Source organism: Trachurus japonicus, chromosome 17 (assembly GCF_045865225.1).
Source record: "Trachurus japonicus isolate A0001 chromosome 17, Traja_1.0".
Lineage (NCBI taxonomy): Eukaryota > Metazoa > Chordata > Actinopteri > Carangiformes > Carangidae > Trachurus > Trachurus japonicus.
This window is the reverse complement of record NC_140923.1, coordinates 7,109,855-7,130,355: the sequence shown is the minus strand read 5'-3', so window position 1 is coordinate 7,130,355 and position 20,501 is coordinate 7,109,855. Positions and strand designations below refer to the sequence as shown.

Below are 20,501 nucleotides of genomic sequence, written 5' to 3'. Positions count from 1 at the left end.
GAAGGAAACGAGAGGAGGGGAGGAGGGGAGAGGAAACCGGAAGAAAGAAGAGGAGAGAAGAGGAAACAGGAGGAGAGGAGAGGAGAGGAGAGGAGAGGAGAGGAGAGGAGAGGAGAGGAGAGGAGAGGAGAGGAGAGGAGAGGAGAGGAGAGGAGAGGAGACAGGAGGAGAGGAAGAAGGAGGAGAGGAGACAGGAGGAGAGGAAGAAGGAGGAGAGGAGACAGGGGGAAAGGAGAGGAGAGGAGAGGAGAGGAGAGGAGAGGAGAGAAGGAGAGGAGACAGGAGGAGAGGAAGAAGGAGGAGAGGAGACAGGGGAAAGGAGAGGAGAGAAGGAGAGGAGACAGGAGGAAAGGAGGAGAGGAGAGGAGAGAAGGCAAAGAAGGATGAGAGGAAAGGAGAGGAGAGGAAACTGGAGGAGGCGAGGAGGAGGAGAGGAGACAGGAGGAAAGAAGGAGAGGAGAGGAAACTGGAGGAGGCAAGGCGGAGGAGGAGGAGAGGAGAGGAGAGGAGAGGAGAGGAGAGGAGAGGAGAGGAGAGGAGAGGAGAGGAGAGGAGAGGGGAGGGGAAGACCCTCAAACAAAGTGTTGGTGTCTTTGGCTCTGGTTGCTCTGTTAGACAGTTCCCATAATGCAACAGGAGGCCTTGTTAATCAGCTGTTATGATCACCAGTGGAGCTGGTCACCAACACCGAGCCTGCAGCGCCATGTTTCTATTCATGTTCATCACTTCATCACTTCATCAGTGACGGTGACGATCAGAGAGAAATATCTTTTGGATGATTGCCATGAAATGTTTTTGTTCAGATATTAAAAACACGTTTGGCTTTTTAATTGATATATCTGAACAACTGCTGCACTGATTGGCAAGAAATCTATAAAACTTATTGACGACGCCATGAGGATGAACTTTAATAACTATGACCCGCAGACTCTTCATTGTTCTCTCCTTGCTTTGTTAACCTGTTTACACTGAGCTCAAAGCATCAAAGCGAAGCCTTTATCAAAAGCCGAGGGTTTGTTTTTTTGTTTTGTTTTTTCACCTCCCTCATCCCAACCCATTCAGGAAAAACTCGTTCCAGGTTAATAAGAGCAGTAATTACACACAAGTATCTAAGTTATTTGACTCTCGCCTCTGGAGACATGTAACTGAATGTGGATTCGATAAAGAATAAGTGACGTAAAAAAAAAAAACAGGTGAAACACACCTCACTGACACTCCTGATCGGACAAGACCAGGTGGTATAAAAACCAATCACTATAAGTAATGGTTGTCTGCATATAAATAAATATCATTAGGTATGTAGATAGTTGCAAAAATAGAAGTTGACAGATGATATAAAAGTATTCAGACCTAGGAATTTACTAGTATTTTTTGCTTTGATTCATATATGTGACTGCCACACGTCATCACTTCTCCTCACTGGTACCTCGTGACTGTCAGTGGCTATACCTACCTATATATTATCTAATTTGTGAAAGGATTTCTTGAATGGGTAGACAACCTAAGTTTGTTTCTTTCTGCCCCTTTCATTCATTATTTTTTTTGTATTGAACTGTTTCTCTTTGTGTATCTCTTTTTTTCAATGAATGAAACAAATAAACCAAACTAAAACTAAAAGAAAATGAACTAAGCTGCAGAAAGTACAGGCATCCAAAAACTCTGTATGGTCATAAAGACATGTACACACACACATACAGAAGAAGACATTTTCAAACAATGTCTCAATCAAGCAAATCCTAACAGTCCCACATTTTGCAAACGCAGAGACACATATTGTCTTGTATACACCAGCACTATACACACATGCACACACACACACAATGAATTAACACTAATGTAGCCTGCGACAAAAGCCTTCAGCCTGTTCAGCCCAATACTAATGCAATCAGAGGAGCCAAGAGCTTCAGAAAGAGAGACGAGGCCAGAGGGTCAAACCAGCCATTAAGGAATTAAAGCTGAGGACTGATCACAGCCTCCTGCTTAAGTGGACTCTGTCTCCAATAGAAACCACCACCACCACCACCACCATTGCTGCTGCTGCTCCTTTTTTCTTTGTTTTTTTTGTTTTTTGTTTTTGTTTTCTGAAAAACCAGTAGTGACAAAGGTGGAGCTGTAACAGGTGCGTTTGTAGCGCTGTCACATCATCACAGCTGCTTTATAGAAACACAAACTCTGGGATAAAAAACTACTGAATATACAACATCTTGTTGGTTTTCAAGGCTCCAGACTTTTGCTCCTAAATGGAAGCGTTTTGCCCCTAAAATTTGAGACGGTCCAAGTAAATTTTTCATTTACACACTAAAAAATGTTGGGTTATCTCTGTAACCCAATTTCTGAGTTATTGGTGTTGAGTTAAATTAAAATAAAGTTATTTTTCCAGAGTGTAACCCATTTTCAGGGTTATAGGGCTATGAATTTAACCCAATTCCTGGGTTGTGCAAGTAATTGGGTTGTTTTTCAGTGAGTAACCCATTTGTTGGCTTGGGTTGGGTAATTCTGTGACTTAACCGGCCGGTTCATTTGAAAAATGCTGTCCGCGCACTACAACATTGGGTTATTTTTAACCCAACTATTGGGTCGAGCAAGTGCTTTATACACGACCCAATAGTTAGGATAAAAATAACCCAACATTGTAGTTAGCATAACCCAACTCTTGGGTTGAATATTCAAACCAAAAATTGGGTCAAAAAGATTAACCCAACCCATTGGGTTAAAATTAACCCAAAAAAGGGGTTCGTCCTTATTTGAACCAGCAGTTGGGTTAAAATTGGGTTATTTTTTAACCCAACTGTTTTTAGTGTGTAATTGTTCATGTTCAACCAGTAAATTTGATATTTTTGATCACGATGAATGAAAAGGAAATGTGAATATTTGCTTTGCAAGTCGATTTATGGTGTGTGAACCTAAATTTTCTGCTTGTGCTCCCAACATTTTAAGCTAGAGGGTCAAAAAGTTAGTCTGGAGCCCTTGAATTTCCCTGCTAGGGATGAATAAAGTATTCTCTATTCTAAAAGTCCACTTGATTCAGTTAAAATTAAAATATTCATGATTCCTTCCTTATAAAATATTATAATATTAATATAATATTACTATTCCCACACATTCCCACCTCCAGTCACATCTGATCTGTGTTTAACCCTCCTGTCTCTGCATTCACTACACCGGACAGTGGCGACTACAAACTGTATTTTCTGGTCTGTTCAGCTTTCAAGGAATATGCTGTGTTTTTTTTTTTTTTTTACTTCCTTGTCTGTTACAGGTGACTGGGGAGGGAGGGAGCAGGCGTGGTGTCAGGTTACAGCCAGATGGAGGTCAGATGAGAAGAAAGAAAGAAAGAGAGTAAGAGAGAGAGCGACGCTGTGCAACCTATTTAGGAGATTGGCTGTTAGAATATAAACTCACACATACACATGAAGTGAAGGAGGGTTTGTTAATGCAGGGGGGTCTGGATAATTACAAGGAGCACGCATGCAACAGGGAGCAGATGAGAGCGTGAATAGACGACGGTCGATGTGACAATCACCATTTGCATGCGAGACCTCGCCTGACAAAATGATAGTTGTCATGGAGGTAAAACACACTATGGGTGCTTATTAAAGGAGTGACTCATCCTCAGGCCTTAGCTTGCAGAATAATTGAGGTTTTGAGCATGGAACAAACAAAAAAAAAAAAAGACACTGACCACGCAGTCTTATGTAATGACTGACAGCACTAAATTAAAGCTAATGTGTTTTTGTGAGGACAGTGGAACAAGTGCATCTTTGTGTTTGATGTAAGAACTAATTAATGGGGTGGCTCTTATGTATTGTGGCATTAAATGAATATATTTGTATATTTGTCCCTTGTAGACATTACATAACTCTGCCTTAGCTACACATTGAGGCCTGTGGATCTTTACAACAACATTAAAGAGGAACTTTGCAGGATTTTCACCTTAACTCTGCTACATTTTCCCTTAATTAACCAGCTCCAGAGTCCTAGTGCTGATTAAATCATCGACTTGTAACTAGTTCCAGGGAGAATGGAGGCTCTCTGCCTTCCACCTAGCGTCTCTTAGCTGAAAACCAACCCAGTAAGATCAGACCTACACCGCGCCGCGACACAAACGCGCCCTGTAACCCGTAATCTCTTGTTTATGGCGGATTATGGCTGTTCGATTTTGCACAAAAATAAAATCCCAAATTTCCTTCTCTAAAAAACCATATTTCCCATTCCGATTTTTTTGTGCAATGACAAAAGACAAAGAAATTATTTTTGTGATTGGCCAGAGCGTCGTCCCACACGAGAATCAAACTCGCTAATTTTAAAAACACAGCGGCAGCAGCGACCAACCAACCACTGATCTGAAAAATAGTGAAAAATCGTTTTTAGGATTTGCATGTTTTTAACATCGTCCCAACTAAATTATACAATTACGATTTAAAACGTATTAATGGAACAGGCCTATGACAGATAAGACTACACAGATATACACATGGTAACATGGTAGATGATAAATAACGTTATCCACCGCTCCATGGATTGATTTCTCACCGGCTTCGTTGGAAACAAACGCACATGGAGGAGAGGAGGGTTAGAGACATAGAGGAGGGGAGACCAGACCAGAAATGAAAATGTATATTTGTCCCTAATAACTCTGTATTCCATGTTATAGACAATGCAGCTGGTCTGAATCCTGCCTTCGCTACACATTGAGGTCTGTGGATCTAATCAGCATTGAACTCTTTATAAAAAATACTTTTCTACCATGTAAAACAATATCATGTTTATATTTTTTGACTCTTTCAAGTTGAACAGTCTGAGGTGTTATGTCCTCGTTATTATTGGTTTATATCCTTTGTTTGAACACTAAAAGCAGGGACTGATCTGGTCCTGATGTAAAACATGACAGTGGGTGTGATGGTGGAGACGAGAGGTGGGACCTTCCTCCTCCTCCTCCTCCTCCTCCTCCTCCTCCCCATGGCGTCTAAGCTCCTGTCAAGGCCGCAGTCTTTAAGCCAGCGAAGCCTCCCCATCACACACAAACATAAAGTAGATTTAATACCCTGCTGTGGCTGGATTAAGAACACACAGGCGGAGGGGCCGGCGACATGACGGTGGGTGTGTTTATGTACGTCCCTGCGTGCATGTGTGTGTATTAGTGTGTGTGTGTGTGTGTGTGTGTGTGCATCTCTGCACATCGGCGTGTCCGCGTCAATACGTCCAATCTCTTTATGTACATCTCTGCTGTTTGGTGCCACAGCGATGATGATGGTGCTGCTGCTGCTCTGAGCCGCCGGCTTTATGGCGGCTGCTGCATGGCTTACCCACTGTTGCCAGGGACAACAAGCATTTTGTTGATCTATAGCCTGGCTTTAGATGGACAGCAGCATCACCTCTCAACAGCAGAGCTAGAGAGCGGACGAGTCGTGGAGTTGTTGTGGAGTTACAATTCAGTTTTCACCTCAGCTGACTGACACAGTATAAAAACTTAGTGTTATCTGGGTACAAAGTAGAAGGCACTCCTCCTCCGGCCGGCTGTCGCTGCCAAGACGGAACAAGGAACAACTCCTCAACCAATCACGTTATTTCACTCACTTCTGTCTGACTAGAAATTGATGACTTGGCCTTATACACAGAGAAAACAGGACCTGCATGTCCAGTAAGTTACGGCTCATTAAAGTTCACTGACAGGTGGTTGTGGGAACACACACACACACACACACACACACACACACACACACACACTGGTGGAAGCAAAACTGTAGAAACGGTCATTTCTGATAGGATAATAACAAGTGTGTGATTTTGATATAAATAAATCCATCAGATTCAGTTCAACTTCTTTCAGTCACGGTTTCAAATTTAGTGTGACAAAAGCCTCCCTGCTGTGATTCCTCTCATCTATCTTTACTCTGCTTCCCATGTTGGATGTACATGTGTGTGTGTGTGTATGTGTGTGTGTGTGTGTACTGGCTGGTCTAACTGTGACGCCCAAATATAGATAGATTATTTCAGATTAGCTCTTATTCTGCAGCTTTAATTGGAAGTCTGCCTTTCTGTGGCTTTAACATTAAAAACGCTGGATCTGGATACATGCAGCTAAAGAGGATAACGACGACGTTAGGCCTCTCTGATGATGTCACAGCAACGTCCGACACACACTGAACGTCCAGTCTGAGGAGCGGAGACGTCCACCTACCAACATCTATACCTTTGAAAGGAAATCAAGAAAACGCATCATCCTGACACTGTCTTAATTAATAATTCCTCTTTGTTCACCTTCAGTAATAGTCTGTATGCCAGAGGTTTGAGAGCTGGAGATGCTGCATGCGGCACTTTCTGATTTCCATTACGGCTTCGACAGTTGTGTCCTTTCAAATTTCATGCAAAACCTTTTTTTTTTCTTTGCACCCTGGACAAAGCTGATGCACCGCATGTGGAATTTTTACGACCCACATTACACAGCCCATCCTCCAGTTTACAGTTGTTATTTATGTCCAACTGTCCAAATTTTTGTGTACAAACTTCACATCTTACTGCTGTACACCTCCCAACTGTGCAATACTTTCTTATGCCTTACAACTACCAACACTGTGTATATAACTTTATTCTCTTCTTGTAAAAAAATGAATATATTCCTGAAACTTTTTGGTACATAACTATATGTTTGTCTTATATCGTTTCTATATTTCTATATTTGCAAACTACAACCAAATGTCCCATGTGTGGGATTAATAAACAGTCTTATGTCCGTTATTACAGTATTTTTAACCAGTTCTGCTGTATATAATTTGGTCACAATGACAAAAAAAGGGCCTTTCTTTTTTTATTTTCATTGAATTGTTGTCAAAGTTTCCGAGGACTCCTGACACCCGTGTGCCGGAATGACAAGCAAACACCTTTCTGTGTGTGTGTGCAGTGAGTCGCCACTAAATTCAAGCTGTACACACTGACCCACGTCAACCAGAATGCCCTTTATTCTGTAAACAGCCCCTTCCCTCCCCCACTTAACCCCTCCATCCTGCCCCCCACTCTTCATCAGCTCAACAAACGCAGACTAATTGGTGTTTGAGCAGCGGCACAGGTCAAACTTTCAACTCAGCGTCACCGGAGCGCGAAGGCCGTTAAATAAGATTCTCACATGTGGTTTTAACCTCATCACCATCACCATCATCACCATCATCATCAATGCTGTAGAGTTAAAGGCGAGCCGCCCGCAGCTAAATGAGGAAGGTGTTACTGTCACCAGCACCGTCCAGATCGTGATGATGATGGTGAACCACAAACTGACTCGACCAGAGGAGAGCAGCTGTTTGACTGGAAGCTGACCTCTGACAAGAAGACCAAGACGAAGAAGAAGGAAAATAAAAAAAATAAAAAACTAGAGCAGAGCTTGTCTGGTTTAAACCAGCTGTTTCCAGGAGGCCGCTCAGCTCAGCTCAGCCTCTCATCACTCTGCATATGTGCAGCTTCATGTAATGTGAGAGTCTGATCGATTATAGACCGCAATCAATAACGCTGAACATGCCTGCCCAGATGCCGGCTCAATTGTGTGAGTATGCACAGATGCACGCATGCGCTCACACACACACACACACACAAAAACCAATAGTCCTCCAAATGCTGTTCCCAGATCTGACGCCTTCACAGTAAAATACGTGAAACTAAACAGAACGACAAACGTTTAAATCTACAACTGCAACTAACAATTATTTTCATTATCGATCGATCGGTCCATTATTTAAACCATTAGACTCAGTTTATTGTCGTAGTCGACCACATGATCTCAGAAATGCTCCGACATTGTGCTCCTTCAAAGCCAAACTTAAAGGCCCCATGCTGTGCACTTTTCTCTGGGTTTATTTACCTGCTGATATCCCTAACAAGATGTATCATTGGTTTTGAGTACCTGTGATCTGCTTAGTATCGTTTATACTGCCCCTTTCTGTTGCCTCTTTCTGGAGCTCTAGCAGGCACAGGTCATTTGGCCAATCAGAAGAGAGAATGAGAACCTCTCCTCTGATTGGCTGACTGTTTTTGAGTGGCATGTGGTCAGTCCAATCACAGGCAATTAACTGAAGCCTAAGCTGCATTCAAAAAAATTCAAAAAAACAACTGGTCACGGTGGGCGGAGTTACCTTGTGTGTGACATCACAGAAAGGAGGAAGTGCTATCTGCTCGTCTCAAAGAGAATGTTGCTACAAATGGGCGGTGTGTGTTTCTCCGTTTATGACCAGTTTGATGCATGGGGCAGTATATACGTGGCCCAGAGACCTCCCCAAGCACGAAAAAATAACAAAAATCACATTTTTCATGCCATGGGGCCTTTAAGACTTTTCTGTTTAGCTGTGCATTTCCTTAAATGTCTTTGTGTGTATGAACTTCAGTGTGTCTTAGTATCTATTGCTGTTTACTTTTTTATATGTTGTCCTATCTCTATGTAAAGCACTCTGAACTGCTTCTGCATGATATGGTGCTAAATGTGAATTTGAATTTGAACAAAGAAACCAGAAATATTCACATTTAAAGGGACATTGTGTAACTTCTCCTGTTACTTGGTTCAAAAGTATGTTTTTCATTAATCAGTAATCCCCCCCTTCAACAACCTGTCGGCTCAGGTCGAGGTGGCGTCTGTGAAAAGTCACCGCGGTAACGCAGTGAGGAGGAATGGAGCGTTACACTGATGCTGCATTCACCTGCAGTCGGGCAGACGGCCGTCGGTAACAAACCAGATGTCATTTTAGTCACAGAAGTCGAGAGAAAGCCGGTAAAACGTGGGTCAGGTAGACAATACGACATCACCATGACAACATATTGTTTATGCCGTTACGTGCAGCGGCTGTCATCCGTCTGCCGTCTGCCCAATTTCACGTGAATGCAGCATGAAAAATACGATTGAGTTGCTTGCGATATACAACCGCAACGCTAGATGGGAGGAATTCCTACACAATGTTCCTTTTAAGAAGCTGAAATCTGAGAATTTTGACTTTTTTTTCTTTAAAAAACTACCATTATTGTTCGATTAAATTGTTGCAGCTCTAGTTGAACCATCTGTAAATCTGATGGAGTTGGTCCAAGGATCTTGATTGACGACTAACGCAAGCGCCGAGGCAGCAGAGTGGAGAGCGTTCGTGCCCCAAATCTGTCCAGTGGTGGTTAAACCTCTGGACTCTTGAGCGAGCTTGGAAAAACACAGTCAGGACATCAGAGTGGAGCTTGTACACACACACACACACACACAGATAGAGACATATGAGAGAGGCTTTGTTTTTCGTCAGTGACACTCGCCCCCTCTTGTCTCGTCTCCAGATCTGGACACAAACTCTTGAGGCGTCTCTTGGCTTTTGAGTTTCACATGAAGCTCCTTAAGGTTGAATAAAAACTGAAGGTTTACTCGTTACAGCACGATGTGTGAGATTTATAAGTACGACGACAAAACGCACTGAGAAGTTTCAATCTGATATGAAGACTCCACCTGATGGGCGCAAGCTTCAGATAACACTGATACAAAATGAAAGCAAAAACACACACACACACACAGTGACACACATAGAGACACACTGCAGGAGTTTCAGCCCAGAGGTCAAACTCCACCTTCAACTCCCTGAATGACTTATCAGCAGCAGCAGCAGCAGCAGCAGCAGCAGCAGCAGCGTTGACCGGTGTCAGTGTGAAAATTACCATACAGTCACAGCTGAGTGGCTGTGGGTCGATGTGACAGAAAGAAACACCGGATGACATAATCTGACCACAGGATACACAACTTTGTTTTGTTTTTGTTTTTTTTCCAGTTGGTGGAAATCTGAAAAACACATGAAAGTTGAAAAAAAAAAGAACTTTTCTAACTTTCAGAGTTCTATTGTTTCTATTGTTTATTAAAAACTCAAGCACTCAACAACTTGTTAAAGACTATGAAGTGAAGTTGCTGTTGTTGCCCCCCCTCCCCCTCCCCCTCCCCCTCCAGCCCCCCGGCTGTGTGAACATGCTTTCTGAATGAGTGTTAACAGCAGTTGTTATCGAAGCAGAGCAAACTGAGTTAACAGTTGGCTGGTTAGACCTCAGGTGACAGAGCAGCTCGGCCTGCTGACTCTGCACTCTGTGTGTGTGTGTGTGTGTGTGTGTGTGTGTGTGTGTGTGTGTGTGTGTGTCATTCACAACCACTCCCCCCCCCAAACACACACACACACACACACACACACAGCCACACACACACTCACACAGTGTGTCAGAACCACAATAATACATGGCAGCTCAAAGTCCACTTCTGACTAAGACGGTCACACACACACTGAGCATCCAACTCCTCACTGTTTAGGAACAAATACACATTATAGTTATCATCCTATTATTATTATTATCATCATCAGCTGTGACTGTGTAGCTGGTGTTGCAGGGTTCCTACACATTTCAGATTTCAAAATTCCAGACTTTTTCCAATCCAGACCTTAATTTCCAGACTTCTCAGTAAAAGAAGAGTAAATAGGTGTGTCTCATGTAAATAAATGATGCAATTAATCATTTGTTTTCATTATTCTGATTATTCTAATTTCCAGGACGTTGTAGCTATAGGTACAAAATAATTAACCCAAATAACTTCAGATGAGACCAAACCCAGATAAGTATTAAGAAGATAAATACAATAGTTTCCATTTTCCATACTTGCCATACTAGTCTCTGTGTTAGTGTGTGTGTGTGTGTGTGTGTGTGTGTGTGTGTGTGTGTGTGCGTGTGTGTGTGTGTGTGTGTGTGTGTTTGTGTGAGTGGGAACTACCACTGAGGCTGTTTTGGGCAGGTGTTTACATGCGTGTGTGTGTGTGTGTACTTGTATAGTTATACATGTGAGGACTAGTTTGAGTTTTAAACCATCAGAGTGAGGACATTTTGGCCGGTTCTCAGGTTCTCAGACCCCTTCCAAGGTTAAGACTTTATAATAACTAGGTTATAATAACTAGGTTATTATAATTAGGTTTAAGTACGGTTAAGAGTAATGGTTAAGGTTAGGCATTTATTTTGAATGGTTAAGGGTAAGGGGCTAGGGAATACATTATGTCAATGAGTGTCCTCACAAAGATAGCCATACAAACATGTGTGTGTGTGTCTGTTGTCAGTGGGGCAGCATCACAGCTGTGTTTAAACACACAGTCATGAAACTCCACAGATGTTTAAAACGAAGGTGAGAGTTCAGGTGGGTGTGGCCTGAGCTCTATTATGTAATAACAACAACAATAGTAATGATGATGATGATGATGATGATGATGAGGACTCATGGGTCTGGACTGTCAACATGTTGTCAACTGGTCACTCACTGGTCACGTCATTCCAGTCATATCAACATGTGAGTTAAACCAGTAGGATTCATTCTGAAACTAAACCAACTAACGGTACTTTTGTTGTTTTTCCCCCACGTAACTCCGGTTGTTTAAGATCCAGAAGGTAAAACACACACATACAAACACACACGTATACATATACATATACACACACATATAGACACACACACATACACAGCAAACACAGCAGTTACTCAACTGGCCCAGATCACAATAACAAGAGCTGGAATCTGGTATCACTCCCAACGTTGATTAACAGGTTCGTCAACAACACAGCTGATGTTCAGTGAAGAGCAACACACACACACACACACACACAGACACACACACTTCACTGACTTACCTCTGCGTTGGTTCAACCTGTCCATAACCAGTCCAGAGCTGACCATCGACCATCGGCCATCCCATAGCGGCCACCAGGTGCTCACACTATACTGTCAACACACTTATACACACTTACACACACACACGCTGCACACGCTGCATAAACACAATCTCGTTGTGTATTTCTCTCTCTCTTTCACTCTCTCTTGTGCGTGTGTGTGAGTGTGTGTGTCATCTGCGCCTAATGACAGCTGACAAACTACATGCCACAAATCCTCTCTCTCTCTCTCTCTCTGTGTCCCCTCCCCCATCACGTAGACACACACTCCTCCCTGTCTCCTCCCACAACACACACACACACACACACACACTCCTCCCTCCTGTTAGCCCTAGGCAGCGCTCCCTCCCTCCCTCCCTCAGCCTTTCTAGAGACTGAATCATTTACATGGCCTGTTGATCTCACATTTAGGACTCACATTACACTGAGGCAGAGCTGAGTATTATATTATTATATTATTCCCATTTTACACTGATATTATTGACACCTGTGTAAAACTGAGGCGAATATTGTAAAAAAGTAAAATAAAATTTAAAAAGCTACTGCTGCTTACTGAATAATGAAATGGCCTCATATTATCGATGAGTGTATGTGTGTATGGCTGAGTTGGTTATGTAATATCAGTTCTTCCAAACCATTTCTTTACAGTAATCGATTAATCAAAAATGGATGGATTATTAAATTAATCGGTTTGAGAAGGTTTTTTTAAAAGGGATAGTTCAACATTTTTGGCAAATTGGCCCATTGCCATAATCCCTATAGTCATAGCAGTAGGTTCGTTACCTTTAATTGTCGGTGCAAGCTGTTTTTAGAACGGCGGAGCAGAGCCGCGAGCTGCTCAGAGCTACGCTACGGAGGCTCATGGGATTTCTTGGTTTCCCTCATCAAACTCATCAAATTCACAATCCAACAACTCCAAAACGCTCTGGTGGACAAGTTGTGACCTGCACATTCACCACGCTATGAGATAATAACACAACGTTGCCAGACAGAGTTGTTTTAGAGGTAAATGCAGAGACTGTTTGCTGAAAAACTGTCCCTGAAGGCAACGCGCATCAGCGGTTTTGCATGAATGTACCTCTAAAACATAGCACAATAGCTTGCACCGACAAAAAGGTAACAAACCTACTGCTATGACTATAGGGATTATGGCAATGGGTCAATTTGCCAAAATGTTGAACTATCCCTTTAAGAAAAAAAGTCCAAATTCTCTGATTTCAGCTTCTTAAATGTGAATATTTCTGGTTTCTTTGTTCCTTTATGACAATAAACTGAGTCTCTCCTTGGTTTGTGGACAAAACAAGACATTTGAGGATGTCGTCTGGTGGTTTGAGAAACACTGATTGATATTTTTCAACATTTTTCAACATTTTACTGACCAAACAACTGATCGATTAATCGTTTACATAATGGACAGATTAATGGACAATGAATATAATCGTTAGTTGCAGCCCTACTCTACAGAGTCGACTTCATGCATGGACGGAGATGTTGAAACCAAAACCAGCTTTCCTACAAACTGCTGCAAGAACCCACACCTCCTCCTTGTCTCGCACAGGCTGCACGTGTGTGTCTGTGTGTTTGTGTGTTTGTGTGTCTCATTCACATCTCAGTCTGTTTCATTTCTCTACGCTACATCTCGAAGGATAAGAAAAAAAAAAAAAAAAAACTTTTACGTGCACGTTCACAGCAAAACCGCAACAGTTTCAAAGTTGCTTTTCCTTCCAAGTCTGCAGACGTTTCTGAATCAAAGCGAATGGATGTCGGAGAGAAAACAGAGAGTGAGTGAGAGACAAAGGCTGTGACTGTACATTCAGCACTTACATAATAATAATAATAATAAGCCTCGTCCCTGTTTTGATAATAAGCCTCACACTAAGTGAGATGGCAGATAACACAATATAAAGTGAGAGACAGAGAGAGACAGAGAGAGAGAGAGATGGGTAATTTTAAAAATGCTTTTAAAAAGCTCTGAGTGCTGGTGGAAGCAGCTGTGTTTCGCAGGTCACACACTCACACACACACAGAGCATATTTGCACAAACAACTCTCATTCGAACACACACAAAATTTGTGAGTATGCTCTCACTTGAACACATACACACAGACACACACATACACACACCTCGGCTCTCACACGTGCACACAAACCTGTCTCTGCTTTCGTTTTCCCTGTCGTGGTGTCAGGATGTCCCCGAGCTGACACACACACACACACAGACACACACAGACACACACACACACACACCGGTTCAGATGCTCTGCTCTTTAAACTCAGGCTGCGTTTCTCAACCTTTGATCCCACTGTGAAGCCATTTTCACTGCTACAGTTCTCATAACCCCCACCACCCCAACCTCGGCTCCATGTCCTAAAGTACACACACACACACACACACTCACACACTCACACATACACACACAGTAAAGTGCAGTAAAACTTTTTTGCATTTTGCATAAGCTGTTGTGTAAATCACCAGGCGGAGATAAAGAGGTGTCGAACATGAAAAGTCTAGAAAACTCAGATGTTGTTGTAGAAGCTGCACATATTTGTCTCCAGGAATTTCAAGTTGTTCATAATATGTTTTGTAAAAAGGGACATTCATTCATTCATTCATTCATTCAATGTAAACATCTTAATAATGTAATTTTTTGCACTAATAACCAACTTCTTGTTATCTATGGGTTACTATGCTGTTATTCTACCAGTCGGCTCCACTGGAGATCAAACTGTGCTGTATGTGGCACATGAACTAAAATGAGTTTGACTCCCCAGATTCACCTATCTTCTCCTTCACAATATAAAACAGTCAAGAGTATTTTTTTTTTGTGCTACTGTCCCAGTTTCTATTCACCATTGATCTTTTTTTTTTTAATCGTATTGTGTCTTATTGTGTATTTTTTCTTTCTTTCTTATTCATTTTTATAATGGACCTGAGTCTGTAATAAAGTTATCCCAAAAAAGTAAAAGAAAAAAGATACAAACTGTACAAATTAAAAGAAAACCGAAAAAAGAACAAAAAAAAAAACAAACATATCATGATTAAATATAAAAACTGTCCACTTACCTCATATGCAAAGCATTCTGGGTAAACGTACACAAAGTGGTTCCTTGTGACATCATTCAGTTCTCTGTGAAACACAAAAAACAAAATGATTAATATGTAAATAAAAGAATACAACAACTACTGTGACCTTCACCTTTCGTCTCTAAAACATTATAGTCTCTAAAAACGCCAGATCCTCATTCTCCCACAATGCATCTGTGTCCCAACAGTTTACAATACAGACTTTGTGCCTGCTGTTTACTGATATCTGCGCTCTTGTGATATGACTCGGGTCATTTTCTCAGAATCACTGGACTTTCCAGGTCTGGTGAAGCAGCTGTGTGTCAAACCTCACCGGACTTTCCTGCTCAGCTTTTCTTTTTTGTTTTGTTATGGTATGAGTGACGACTCATAACCGCGGGGGGGGGGGGGTCACGCCTCCGTATAGAGCCGGGACACGCCCAAGATCAAATGTATGGACCTGTGTATGTGTGTGAGTTTGAGTTTTTAAAGGGATAGTTCACCCAAAATTGAAATGTCACTCAATTTGGACAAACCAGGGTCTGTCCTATTCCAGGAAGAGGAGCTTCCACTACAAAACAAGCTTGAAATATAGACTTATTTAATTTTTTTTGGAACAATTTCGCATTTCGGGGCTTCAATACAAGACGGACATTACATACGAGCAGCATGGAGGTATTTGGATGTTTTTTGGTGTGTCTTTTTGTTACGAAGACAGTTGGTATCCATTTGCAACCGTTATAATGGACATGCACTGCTACGCCGAGACCCCCTGTAACTCAGAGAAGCCACGGAGGACTCTGAAACTTCTCCCAGCCCTTAGTCCACATGAGGGTGAGTATATAGGCTAATGAGTGAAATTTCAATTTTGGGTGAACTATCCCTTTAACAGTCTCCTTTTTCTTTTCAGACGTCGACTTTAAAACATCGTCTCACTTTCTCCCACAATAACAAGAGAACCTGCTGCTTTTCCCAGACTCTGACCCGGCCCCCCCGCCCCGGCCCTTCTTCACACTGTGCGGCCGACCCCGAGCCGCTGTGGGTGCCGGTCCAGGTTCACCGAGTTCCCACTCCGCGGTTTGCCATCACAAACAACCCCCCCCCCCCCCCCAACTCTGATTTGATGAAACTTTATTTGAACAGCTGAGCCGACGCAGAACAGGAAAACCTGCTCGCGATGAAGTGAATGGAAGTAGAAGAAAGAAAAATGGACGCTGCTCGGCTTTTATTTCCAAACAAACCGAGCAGTCAGCTCACGTATCCTGTTGCCGTGAGACTCTACCTGCTCGCTGATTGTCTGTCACATCGCCGCCCCGCCTTTTCTTATGTAATCGGGTGAAAACTCATCTTTTCAGGAAATATCACATAACACATGTCCTGTCCTCGGTGAATCACATTCTCTCTCCTCCTCCTCCTCCTCTTCCTGCTGCTGCTGCTGATGGTGTAGTAAAGGTTTCTCAGAAAGGTCACGCTGACTCTGACCTCACGCACTATTTCTGGCCTGTAAATTGCTTAAAATTGAACCTTATTATGTCGGTTGTAAATTAGTCAGAGTCGGATCTTCAATGAAAACAGCTTGAACGTCTGAAAGAGTCCACAGGAGTTGCAAAATGGAAGTTTTGACGGAAACACTGTACGTGTCGTGATGATGATGGGCGGGGCCTTTTCCCGACTCGGCCAGATTAATTAAGAAGAAGAAACGTTTATTATTAGTCTCTGTTTACCGTCTGAGGAACAGACTAGTGTGGAACCAGATTCAGTGTCGTGATGCAAGAGCCACTAAACACTTCTTCCTCTTGCCGGGGTCTGAGTCGGAAACTGCAAAATTCCACACAGTGGATCTAAAGTTGAACAATCAGCTGAATCCGTAAAGGGCTGTCGACGTTCACACACACACACACACACACACACGCATCAGAAATCTGAAATCTAGATATTCCTTTACAAGAAAGACTAAAATCAAACCAAAACGGTGTTTGTTTGACTCAGCTTAACTGTAGGATATTGCAATTGTGGTGTTTGTTTTATGTTCCATGTATTAGCTATTATTGACTCTATATAGAAATAAAAAGGTCCAACTGGAGCGACCGTGCTACAAATTCACGGGGGAAAAAAAACAGGCTAAAAACAAAGTTAAGTACATATTTTTATATTTTCAATTCAAAATCAAGCAGTAATGACTATGATTATAATAAACTAATCAAACACCTCTAATTCGTAGTTGTCTTCATAACTTCTGAAGTCAAGAAGCATCAAACAAAAGTGTCCCTGGAAACACTTTTATAAATGTGTAGCACGTTTGTGTCTTTGCATGCGTTTTCTTATGTATGTTGAGCGCTCAGGGCCACCATAGGCTGGAGGTAAAACTGAGCAAGTGCATCACACTGTCTCCATCAAATACAAAGACAACAAACTAGAAAAAGACTTTAAAGCCTTTTAAAACCTTTAAAACTACGGCTGTTTATTCCAATTTGTTGCCTTTATCCGATCTTTTCGTCCGTCTGTTCACATGTTTTATTGAAGTGACCCATATCTGTTACTGTATCTGCATTTACGCCTGCTTGGCCTGCGTGAAACGACACGCATAGACGCAGTTGGCTACCAAAGCAGAAGAGGAAGTCAGCCGGTCAGCTGCACACACTGTCATCAATATGCGCTATCGACGCATTATTGATAACATACGACTCACAGTGCCAGGAAGGGAATATCCCATCTGTCTGTTTAGACTGAAATCCGCTTTGTATCTGATTTATTTCCACATATAACGGAGGCCAGCATCCGATCTTTTTTACTTTTTTTAGTACTGGTTTAGTTTTTATATTTTTTTATAATATATTCTAGATTTGTAGATTGTCTTAAATGTTTATTGTCTGTACCGAGGGTCTGAGAGAAACGCAACTTCAATCCTCTGTATGTCCTGTATTGTAGATTGACAATAAAGCTGACTTTGACTTTGATCAGTATCCGATATCGTGCTTTTTTTTCTCTCGTGTACACGTTCATGTTACAGATCCGATCTGCGCCACTTGAGTGGAAAAAAGTCAGAATTGGGCCACTTGAAGCATAAAGACAGCCTGACTTTAGTGGGAAAGCAGCAGAACAGGAGGAGATCTGAACCTGTCTCTTTAGAAATTGGAGACAAGCTCCTGAGGAGGCTGGGGTTGAGGGTGGGGGCGTGGGGGGGTTGTGGCAAGACGCAGGAAGGGGCTGATGGGAAATGTGGTGCGGTGAGACAGAGAGGTGACCAAAAGTTTACAGAGGAGCTTTTTGTTTTTATATCGTCATAGACAGTGACACCGAGGCTTTAAAGTTCAGCCGTCGATTTAATCGGAAAAATGAAGTGTTTTACCGTGAACTGTGGAGGAATTGAAATGCTGCGATTGCAATATAATAGTTAAGGCACAGTGTAGGTGTGTGTGTGTGTGTGTGTGTGTGTGCGTGTGTGTGCGTGGAAATGGTTACTGACAACGCCAAAAGAAAAAGTAGTAAAAAGGAGAAGTGAGTTTTTTTGGTCAGCGGCCAAATCTGAAACATCTGCTGGCTCTTCCCCCTGGCGTGTGCGTGCGTGCGTGCGTGCGTGTGTATATTATCTGTGTGTATGTGTGTGTGTTGTTGTTTCTCAGTGTAGGTACATGTGTGTGCGTGTGTGTAAGTGAAAGACAGCGAGTCGCTCTCAGTCAGTTGGACACAGCCGACTGCGACCACAGAGCGACTTCGACGTGCACCTGCCACTGCTGAGAGATGGCTGCGTGCATGTGTGTGTGTGTGTGTGTGTCAGAGTGTGTGTGTGTGTGTGTGTGTGTGTGTGTGTGTGTGTGTGTGTAGGAGGGATGGACAGCTAATCTCCAACCAACTGCTTTGTGAATTGCACAAGCACACATGCAAGTGCAAATGTTCCTGAGCGCACAGTGACAGAAAGACGACTCAGACAGACGCTGTGATTGGACACGTTAAAGGAGTTTGATCAATAATAATAATAATATTAATAATCCCAGGAAACGTTCCTCTGTGCCGTGGTGTGGTCAAAGGCTGCAGGAAAAACTAGTTAGCGACTTGAGTTAAGATGAATTTCTGTCAAAAAAGAAAAGAAAAAAATTGCGTTTCCTGCTACAGGAAGACGACGACGCTCACAACGGCTCAGCAGGACGGCCCACAGTTTGCTTCTGGGAAGGGACAGGCAAAAAAATGCAAATATCTTGATCACACAACATACTCCCCCGAGGTACAGCACAGTTAACCATCCTCTTCCTGAATCCAGGGAGGAGGAAACGTAAACAGACGGTCGTCGCCGCCGTAGCTCGCAGCATTTAGACTCAGTTTCATTGTAACTTATTTGCAGAAGAGATATCACTATATTAGGCTTTGGCAAACAACCACACACACACACACACACACACACACAGTGTAAGACAGTTAGAGAGAGAGAGAGGGTAGAGTGAGAGAGTGCCACAGAAAGTCAATGAGACACACACACACATACACACACACAGACGGCCTACTTCCTGGCTGTGATTAAACTCTATGGGGACACGTGATGAGCAGCAGCAGCAGCTTCACTGAGCCCAGAGCTGGTTAAAGGACCATCACCACACGTTGACCACTCTGCCATAATCCTGCCGTCCATTAACACATGATGTTATACAGCGTGTTTGGGCGCCACTGGTCTGTTCATGTGAAGAGTTCAGCAAGTGGAAGATGAAATGATCTCCAAAAGTTAAACATGAAACACTCTTTTGTAATATTTGAAGCAATATCAGCGTATTATTTTTGTTTTCTACAAAAAAAAAAGGGAAACAAAGCAGCAGCAGCAGCCTGCAAAAGAATGGGAAACCCAGAAGACTTGAGATAGATATTTACTATTTACACTGTGATGAATGAACGAAAGAATTAATGAATTAATGAATTTATTTATTTCGAACGTGTCAAAAATGAAATAAATAAACAAAAAATAATAATATAAGCATCATCAAATAAAAAAAAAATAGTTTCCAAAGAGGGGGCTACTACTAACCATGCAGGATGACCAAACCTTTGCTGCACCCCCTTTTCCTTTTCTGTCATTTTGAAAATGAAAATAACAATATTGTTTTTAGGAATGTGTCATCTGAAACATTACGCCTTTTGGAGATCATTTCATCCTCCACTTGCTGAACTGTTCACATTAAAGGTGTTCAGAAACGGCCGTTTGTCCTGTTTGTCGCGCCTCTTTCCACGAGTTTCCTCGAGTTTACTCGAGTAAGGAAAACGAATTTGATTGGTCGTTATCGAGCGGGCGGGATATTCAATGTTTGGGTTGAGAGTGAGCTCGGTGTGTGTGTGTGTGGGAGTGTGTTTAGCTAGAGGACTTGCTACGTTATAGCCATAGAATGTAAAAATAATGGACGTAGCACCCGTGACGTCACCCATTGGTTTGGGGGAGTCTTTTTTGTGCCGCTACTACGGGGGTTTGAGCTGCGCCATGTTGGATTCTACTTGCCATATTTGGAGCGGTGCGGCGGTTGGCCGGCCGAGGGCCCGCCCACTGGCCTCGAAGCAGCGGTCTCCGGACCTGTCACTCAACGTTTCTGCGCCCTAATTGGCCAGAACTTTTAACCTAATAACAGTAAAACGGTAGAGTTTAAAAAGAATTCACCCCTCAGAGTGTGTGCGGGGGTAGAAACTATCGGTTGAGACCAAAAAAATAAAATGTACCAGGCTGTAAATATGTTTTTTTAAGCTGTAAAGTCGGCGATTTTAACATGGG

General features: G+C 42.5%; 1 protein-coding gene across 6 annotated transcripts in view; it reads right to left on the bottom strand.

Annotated features, from left to right (window-relative positions):
- LOC146969948 (nuclear receptor coactivator 2-like) overlaps positions 1–20,501 on the bottom strand; it is a 67,380-nt gene that overhangs the window by 39,221 nt on the left and 7,658 nt on the right. For 4 of the 6 annotated variants that reach the window (XM_085804762.1, XM_085804765.1, XM_085804764.1 and 1 more), the window contains exon 2: positions 14,759–14,822. The gene's annotated coding sequence lies outside the window, so the exon portion shown is untranslated. Of the gene's footprint in view, positions 1–11,655; positions 11,880–14,758; positions 14,823–20,501 lie in introns of those variants that run through there. The other 2 variants (XM_085804767.1, XM_085804763.1) reach the window with 2 other exon arrangements.